Genomic DNA, 9,792 nt, shown 5'->3' with positions numbered 1-9,792 from the left:
AATCAGGACAACATCCTGGATTCTCCACTGAGCTGATCCCACAAGTATTCTTCTGAACTGCCTGTTTCTGCAGCCCAGTGCACAGTGAGGCCAGAGCAGGAACCGCCACAGATTTAGGGCTCCACACTTTGGAATTTGGACACCAGACTTCCAGGATTCTTGCTGACTTCAAAAGCCATGCTCCAAATTTCTCAAGCATGTAAACCAAGGACAACATTCAGTATTTCCCACATTTGCACTGTTGACCTTTCTTAAAGAATGTACATAAACAAATGCATTATCCATAGGACTTTTAAAGGAAAGCTGATCATTTCTCACCATTTCCTAAAACTCTTGAAGAGGAAAACATTAATAGTCAAAATACCTGAATTCTTGTCAAAAGCACTTAATTTGTCCCAGTTGTCTGGGATCACATCAGGACATTTCTCATCAACCACATTCAGTCTATGAGAAGCAGGCAAATGCTGGAGAATCTGGATTTAAAAACATATTTGTTGTTATTCTAAGTCAGTTAGAAGGCATACAACTATTCAACTGCAAATTTAGTAATAAAATAAAACACAGAAGAAAAAAATATAGTTATCCATTCTGTATAATTATAGAAGTTCATTCACTGTCAATGACTTGTAGCACTAATAAAATCATTAAAGAAACTAGATAAAATAAGGATGTACTCAGATTTGTCTTCAAAAAGCAACACTTAAACAGATACTCCTCAAATCTACTAACTATTCATCAAGATGAGTCAACCGTTTCATAACATTCTGCTCTATCAAAACAGTATCAGAGTAACAATATGGAAAAAACTCTCAGGCTTTCTCCTCCTCATTCTAGATCTTCTTAAATCCAAGAAGCCCAAAGCTGTTTACCCTGCAGCCAGAGAACTCATTATTCCACTTACAACAATGACAAAGCTGAATTTAGGTGTTTTCTTTCCAGCAAAATCAATATGCTAAAAGAACTGAAAGTCATATATATGCAGTTTGGCTCAGTACCTTCAAAACCTTTAGATTTTTTTTACACTGAATTTTATCTTACTGAATTTACTTTCTTACCCAGGATTTGAATGCTGTGTAATTATATTTTCACTGCTCAAAATGTTTGTCTTACCTGGAGAAAACGGTGAATGCCCTTCAAAGAGTGGAAGTGGCACACTAACCACTGAGTATAAATCATCAGATCTTCCTGTGTCACCAAATTCATTGGATTTTTCTTTCCTGTCAGGAAATTCTCCCTTGCAGCTGAAAGTCTTGCGGCCCTCTGAACTGCATCATTGTATTCCTCCATGATGTGACTAACTCGCTGCTATTTAGGAATGTAGAAGAGAAACTATCATTTTTGCACTTGTGCATCTTCTCTAATTAGCTAGAAGACCATTGCATTCCCTAAGAAGTCTCAGTTTGAGAATAATCTCTAAGGTTTAATTTCTTCCTAAATGCTTAAGAATGGTATTTCCAACGAGGAAAAACAAATTTCACTCTAAATAGTGAATCTCTCTACGCAGCTAACACTGACCATAAGCAGACAGCTCGGAGTATACTAAGTCATCAAAGTGTGAATGCAGACAGATTAATAATAATGTTGAAAAACATGTAGGGATCTTTTCACATGTTTTCTCCATTTAAATAGGCCAGACTCTTCAAGTAACACCAGAAAAGGTGAGACTTCACATACAAGTGCCCTGCTCACTCAGTATGTTCCATTAAAAGACTGGGCAAAAGTGCAGTTTTTTAAAAACACATCTTGCTGATGTTAGAGAACTTCCCGTTAGGGAATGGCTCATCTAGATGCTCATCTATGCTGGTCAGAGGCAGCCTGGAACTGGCCAGGAACTGGAAATACACTTTGGCCATCATCTACTCAGCATTTTCCTTTTCATCAATAATGGCAGAATGAGTTACTTAAGTAGTTTTAACAGCACAGGATCTGGATAAGCATGCACATAGTTTGCCACTTTCTCTGCCTGCACCAGAGCATCAGTTTTCTCTCTTTCCTGGCCCTCAGCTCATACGTTTCCCAAATAGTTCTGTTGCAGATCTGCTTCTTGTCATCAAGCTCATGTGGGAAAATGGTGGATCTCTTCACTGTCTTCTTTACCAAAGCTCTACCACCATGATTCCCAGCAGTCACAACCTTCAGAAAATTCCACCCACCCAAAGAACAAAAGATTTACTGAGAATACTGGCACGACCGTGCTTAGCAGAAAATAGAGTTGTTGACAATAGAGATGATTTAACAGAAGATTCCATCAACAAGTATGAATTACAACTATAAAGAAGAATAGTCACATAGTAGCAAGGCAGTTATTTAAGCTATTTTGCGTGACATTTATTTGTGTCTGAAGGGGAAAAAAACATTTTCACCTGTAAGAGAACTCAGTTTATTTGCAGCAAAAACTGCTTCTCCTGGAAAATTGAAAATATTGAACTGAGAAAAATAACTGCTATTAAAGTAAATAGCAATAAAAGCAGAGATAAAAAGTAAAAACTCTCAATCTTCCTAAACTGGACTTGAGATGCTGCTTGGCTACAAGTGCTTACATTTTTCAATAAACCGTAACAACTGTAGTTAAATAGGGTTAAATGCCTATTACATACATAATACGAATATTATGTACTAACAGGCGGAAGACAGGGATGTGGTATTCCAGGCAAGCATTGCATTGCTTGAAAACTTATGACTGGATTATATTAGAGGTCTTTTTAAACCTAAATGATTCTATGGTTCTATAGAAAGCATATAAACAGATGGTTTATAACTAATAAACTAATACCAAAATCTAAATATTAAAAAGTCTTATAAATTACCCTTAATAGTATTATTATTTTTATTTGGATGAAAAAAGCAATTGCTAACACTGAAAAAGACTGTTTTTCATGAACATCTACTAAATGTGCTAGAATCTACTTTTTGGATCCTACCTGATAGAGAGGATAAAGCATCTCAATAACACTGCTGTGTGTACAAAATCTCTTCCATCTAAGCATGTGCAAATATTTACTCTGGACTAGCTGAGTGATTCTGTCTGTAAAAAACTTGAATAAAATCAAAAATAACCAACACATCACACATTAGTAAACAACAGCAGTTTAACACGACAGGAAACTTAAGCAGTATATAGATCATCATAAGCATCAGGCAACAACACCAAAACAATAATCAGTCAAAGACCCCTGAGCTGTTATTATTATTAATAATATAAATATTCTATACATTTACATTATGTTGGGTACTTGAGTTGTCACAGTGGAAAGAAAGCAACAACAAGATAATCCACCTCTTACTTTGGGAATGAAAAAAAAACCACTTAGTACAAGGAAAATGGCAGAATTCCATCCATTGGGCCTAGAAATTTGAGCTCCATTTTAAAAATTGGAATAAAAATATCCCACAATGCAGATATAATAGAACAGAGCAAAAGCAGCAGGGAAATACATGAACACCGTTCCAGCCCATCTGATCTGGCTGAGGTTCCCATTCTTCAAAGAAACAGAATAGGATTATTTCACATCAGACAAGGAAATGTTTTAAACTGCAAGCACTAATACATTCATGCCTGTTTTCAGGAAGGAGTTGCATACCATTCTTATTTTAAAATCACAGTGCAACCTGCTGGGCTAGAAGAAACTGCCTGGAGCTTTGCAGCAAGCAGAAATCCTACCTGGTGCAGCAGCAGAGGCAAGCTTGCTGCTGTGTACTCCCTTCTCCAACAGCTCTCTAACTCCCTCTGCATGACATCAGCCTGAATAACAAGGGGTTTTGCCTCTGTCACCTGCAAACAGAGCGTATTTTGAATCTCCTGAGTGGTGAATATAGAAAAATACTCAGACTTTGAATTTAGTTGGGAGCTGTGGCAAAGAAATATTACAGGCCCAGATTGTTTTTCATTCCACAAAACATATCACTTTTCCTGAACTTAATTTTCACTTCTGACTTGGTAAAGAGCAAAGTGACCTATTTTAAGCTAGTGTATGATTTAGCTACCTACCTGTAAGACTTTTTTCAGTATTATCTCCCTTTCTTTTCTGAAATAAGTTACATCCTTTGGAACTGGAACAGAGCTGCAGAGAAAAAGAAAACATTCAGCAGAACGTTACATACAAGCCTGTAGAAAGCAAACATTGGTAAGGCCCAGCACAACTCAAATGGTGAGGTTAATAGTGAGTTGAATGGTATAAAAACCTATACTAAAGCAGCATCATTTATTTAATTAGAAGAAATTTTTTGGCACACTACTTTCTTCCACCTCCATTTTCTTTAGTCAAAGTCTTTAAAAAGTCCATCTGGATGCTTGTCAATTTTATGGGCATATATGACAGCCCACAATTATGCAGAGTGCCTTGACAAGCATCCTTCATAATTAACCAGCTTCTTACCAAAAATGTCTGCATCACAAGGGGCTGAGAAAAGTTGTGGATGAAAACTGTTTTTTCAATTTTCACGCATCAATAGACTTGCAGCAAGCATATGTAGCGATTTTTTTATTTAACTGAATAAAAATGTATGCATGTAAATTAAAAACATAGGTGAAACCTGGGCCATTAGAAAATTGCTTCTGAATCTTGGCCAAAAGTAATATATGGGAAATGCCTCTGGAACACTTCAGAACCCTAGTGAGGTTGGACTGGGGGGATTTTTGTGATCATCTAGCACTCCAACTGCTCTAAGGCAGGAAAAGTAAATTTTTGCTTTCAAATATGTATCTATCTTGTTCTTAAAGGCCTCCAATCATGAATGGTCAGCAACCTCCTCGACTAGACATCAGTGTTTAATTAACACTGTATTTGGAAAGTTTGAATTTTAGCCCATGTTTTTTTCCTATTCATAAATGAAAACAGAAATGTGTTCCCCTTGTCTTAATGAGAATCTCCCATGTGTCTGAAGATTTATAATTCAGAGTGGAGTGGAGACAGTAGCCCATCTGCTTTCCTTTTTGTCTCAAGTGTCATAGTCAAGACTGCTTGATGTCTGTTTTCCTTCAAATATTCTCCAGGTGGTCTACAGCTTGCCTGAAGCCAAACCTGGGTGCATTGTCACAGTTTATATCTCATTATGGCTGAGGAAAGTAAGAGCAGCTGTCTTACTTGTGACCATTCTGTTTAGACATCCCAGCATTATGTTTAAAGCTACTTCCTCTTCACCACAAGAAAGAAGTACTTAACATGCTAGGCAGATTTAAAGTTCTGTTTGCAATACATGACATGAAATGGGATTTAGTTTATGCTTTCACATTCTCTTCCATTTCAAATGTAATGGTGGGGTAGACACAAAGAAAAACCTGCTATTCCTGGTTCCCATGTATGTATTGAAGTCACTAAATTGAATATTTAGACACGTGAAATCTATATTATTTGAAAAAAATGAATAAAAGGCAAAAAGAGAGAGATGCAATGCTTTGTTATAATCTCACTCTCTCCTACATGCCTCAGGAAATTATCGTTACCTGTATGCTCTGCTTGGTGTTCCCTGGAGTACCCCATTGTCTTCTATTTGTGCCTTCAGCTCTGCCAGCTGTGCTGCTAGTTCTCTTTCCAGCTGCTGAACCTTCTCAGTAGAAGAGATCTTGTATACTTCATCCATTTTGTGTATTTCCATTTGGCAGACCAAAAGACAAAGCAGTCGAGAAGAGGAAGCTCCTTTCTCAAGAACAAATCACCTGTTAAATCTGGACCTGGACAAATGTCTGTGTAAATAGCATAAATTCCCACTCCTATATATTGTTTATATAAAAATACATAAGTGGATATATAAAAAGTATATCACACATAGCATCTTCATTAAAAAACTGTCTATTCAGCATTTCCGTTAATGAGAATTTTATTTTAATAGCTGGAACAGAACTGGGTGGAATGGATTCTTCCCATTTTGAATACTAGCCTGAGGAAAATAGGAGATAACTGTTCTGGGCCAAATTTTTTCAAGACCCCACCCTAATCCCGCTAACAAATAGTATCTCCTCCCTTCTTCACCCAGTTAATTAAGGACACTCCAGAAACTTTGGATAATCAAAAATGAAATTTGATATGCTGAATAAAACATTTTACAAGAAAACAATTGATGCTTTTTTGCTTTAATTATTTTCCAAAATAAAAACCACTGAGCTTCAAAATCTATTTTTTCACTATTTCTCTCACCTGAAACTATTACTTGAGGTTGACCAGAATACGAGGAGTAGAAAAACTTGCGAGAAATGCCACTTTTTGACAGAGTGTTGTCTGCAAATAATCCCCTTTTACTAAAGTCACTCAGTTCTCATGGGAAAATCCTTTTTTTTTTGGATAATTTCTAAAGTAGCTGTGTTCCTTCCCCACATCTGGAATTATAGTTATTTACTACCTTGTCAGTTAGATGTGTAATCAATTAGAAAGCAAAAAATAAAAAAATTGGAGCTGTCTTTTTAAGGAAAAGCAGCAAGTCATTGAAGAAAGATTTGGGTTTTCTTTCTTGGGGGCAAAGGGAAGGAAGAGGCAAGTTTATTTGTAATCAACCACTAAGCAACAATCTGTAGCATCTGTTTCTCAGTGGTCTGCAGAATCTGTTTGGCAGCTGTGGGCATACGGTTTCTCCCTTTTTCTTAAACAAACAAACAATACAGAGGTTGAATACAGAAGTGTAGGATATACATTATTGCAGATCTTCTTGGTCAACGGTATCCTAAGGTCTCAGGCAAATTCTTGTCTCTGTTAAGAGATAGTAAGAGCTGCAAACTAAGGAACCAAAGAAGGAATTGGAGAATTCAGTTCTCTGAACTTCACATGCAAGAGAAGATAGTTGTGCTCAAAATAAAAGCAGGGTAAAGAGCTTGTAAGAAAGGATGGTGCAGCCAATGAAAAAGTTAAAGGCAGAGAATGAAAACAGGAAAAGAAACAAGTGCTGGGAAGCCCAGAACTAAAGCAAAAAATACCAGCTAAACTAAACACTGGTAAGGAAAATAAAAAGCAGACAATCCTTGTTAGCAAGAGGGGAAAAAAAGATGCCACTATGCAGGCAGTAGAGTTCAGATAAAAATAATTCAGATACGGCTACAAACTAATGGGAATTACTTAGCTCAGGCTATGATATAGAAGATGGAACTGAAGTTGAATTAGGTGAGGGGAGTGAAGCAGCAGGAATATAAATTACCACTTCTCCAGATAACCAGAAAAAGCAAAATTTTTGGCAAAATAGTAAATCTGCCCAGAAATAAACTCAACTTGCAGAAGGAACTCATCTGAAGCATCAGCAAAATACACTTTTATAGTATGAGAACTGGGTATAAATAGTCTGCCTGGTTTTGGGTGCAACTCTATAGGTTTGTGAAAAAATTATAGAGATAGTATACGGTAGGGAAGGAAAGGGCTCCATAGGCCATAAAGGCCTGGTAGTGATCTGCTTCTTCCTCAACCACAGAGCATTGAGACCCTGATGTCCTAGTTTCAGGTCAGTGAGACTGCTCATCTTGGTAGAGTTACCCTGAGAGCATTTTTGAGAAGGGGACCCACACTTAGGCCAGTACATGTGAGGCTGGCATGAAGACAGGAGGACAAATGGTTGCAAGCAGTGTCATGCACAGGACTCGCAACCCATCAGCAGCCCTACACTTAAGCAGCACTTCTGTCACCATGAATTTTGAGGAGTTAATCCAAGATTCCCAGAAATCAGTGGAAAAAGCTCCATGTTCAGTCAGAATTTATCTGACTAAAATCTATGTTAACACAAATATCTTCATTTAAGCTCATCACCCTAGGCTCCCTTTGTAGCCTGTGGTGAGAACCAGGTGTCTGGGATGAAATCCACCTGACCTATTTTAGCTGTTACCTCAGTGTGTGATACATCACACTTTCAGAAACTCTTACTTCCTCTGCCAACTTAAGAAAGACCAAAGGAGCCACACAGGGAGCCTGTGGAGCTTCACATGAGCACCAGCCCCACAACCCAAGGACTTCCAGAAGCTTCCATAGGCCCCAGCAGCAGGCACTGGAGAGGCAGCCTTGCCCACTTCAGTACAGGCACGTTGAGCAAAACAGCAAATGCTTCATCAGAAATAAGAGCATATGTTTTATTATCCCCACTTCCTTGTTTTTCTGCTATAAAAATCACCATGTGTTTGTATGGTATTCTTATTCTGGGAACGTCTTTCGGTCCACATAAACATCTGCACTCGGTTACATTAGCCGCTCTCCAAATCCCAGTGAGATCCTGCTCTGATATTTTGCTAGGAGTGTTTTTGCCAGCTTCTATTCCCAGAACAAACTGGATTTATAGCTATGTCCAATCTCTAGCTTTGCTGGTTAGAAGATTGTAACACACATTTTCAAACTGAATGCCTTTTGTACTGGGACAAAGTCTTTCCAACAGGCTTAAGTAACAAGCCATTAATTTGTGCTAGCATATTTCATTAGCAGCAGGAAAGTGAATTATTATTGGATTCAATCTGCTGTTCTGTATTTTTAATTATACTGTTTGACCTACATCTTTTGTCCAATTTCCTTAAAGTCTAGCCATAAAATACAACCCTAGATTAAAATACTAACAAAACCTGTTGTCAATGATCATTCTTGCTGTGGCAATTTTGCATAACTCAGCATAAAAGAGCCAGGATTTTGAGTAAATAAACCAATTAGTCTTTTTTTGGGATCACTGCATGTTTTTGTCTGCTGCCCTTTATAGCTGGATTCAAAACATTTATTAAAAAAAAAAAAAAAAAAAAGGAATATACAGTTTCACTCAAGGAGACAAACAAGAACATGCAAGATATAAATCAAAACAAGAATCTGTAAAAGAGTAGAGCAAGCATTTACTAAGCCAAAACATACTGTTCTTATAAAAAAGACTGCTCTAACCACAGTGCTTTCTCCAAATATATGTTTACAGAGTCCAAGGCCAGCACTTTTTAGAGCGTTCAGATCCCGCTGGAATCTGGGTGCCTGATCCCCTTGGGACCCGGACCTTGCCAACACTCATGCACAAAGTTCACCTCATCACTGCCGTTCTGTGTCATCGCTCATTGCTGTGTATCTCTCTGAAGGCTTACCTTATGTGGTTGCCAATTGCTCCAAACTGAATGTGCTACTAAATAAATACACAAGCTGATTCCCAACCCCTCCCTGCCCAGCTGCTGACAGGACCCGTTTTAGCAGTTTTTCCCTTTTCCCTCCAGCCCCTCACCCCACAGAATAGCAAGCAGAGCAGCTTAATTCTGGGCTCTGGGACCAGATATCCCCTGTCAGCAGGCAGGCAGGCACATTTTGAAGCCCAGCTATTCAAGGCTTTCATTGCTGAAGCACTGCCCCATCCGATACCTGGCTGCCTGCCTGCCACCAAGCTGCTGCCCTCCGCCACACGGAGAGCATGGGTCCTCCTCCTCCAGCACCAAGATGGCACCTTCTCCCCTGGTTTCCACAGACAACACAAACACCAGGTCAGGGCACAGATGGAGCAGGTGACTGATGTGCCAGCACCCTGCCCGGACAGGCCCAGTTCTCCCTATAGCAACCCCAAGCTACCAGAGCTGTGACGGCCTCAAGCCCCACCTGCAAGGCCTCAGGGCCTTCTGGCTCTCACTCCTGCCCATTTTTATGTATTTGGGGCAAAACACTGCCAATTTTTCTCTCAATCCAACGTCTGAGTATTTTCATGTCAGGCTGGACCTCTACATGAAAGACAATGCTTTAGGCTCCTTAAGGCACAATGAGCCCTTCTCACTTGCACATACAGAGCTTCAGAGGTTATTTAACTACCTCTAGGAATGGCAAAGGCTTATCTCATGACAGCAGGATACATACAATCTGAAAATGTTAATAGCAGAAATAC

The sequence above is a fragment of the Aythya marila genome (assembly GCF_965140915.1).
Source record: "Aythya marila genome assembly, chromosome: 3".
Lineage (NCBI taxonomy): Eukaryota > Metazoa > Chordata > Aves > Anseriformes > Anatidae > Aythya > Aythya marila.
This window is presented reverse-complemented; position numbering follows the sequence as displayed.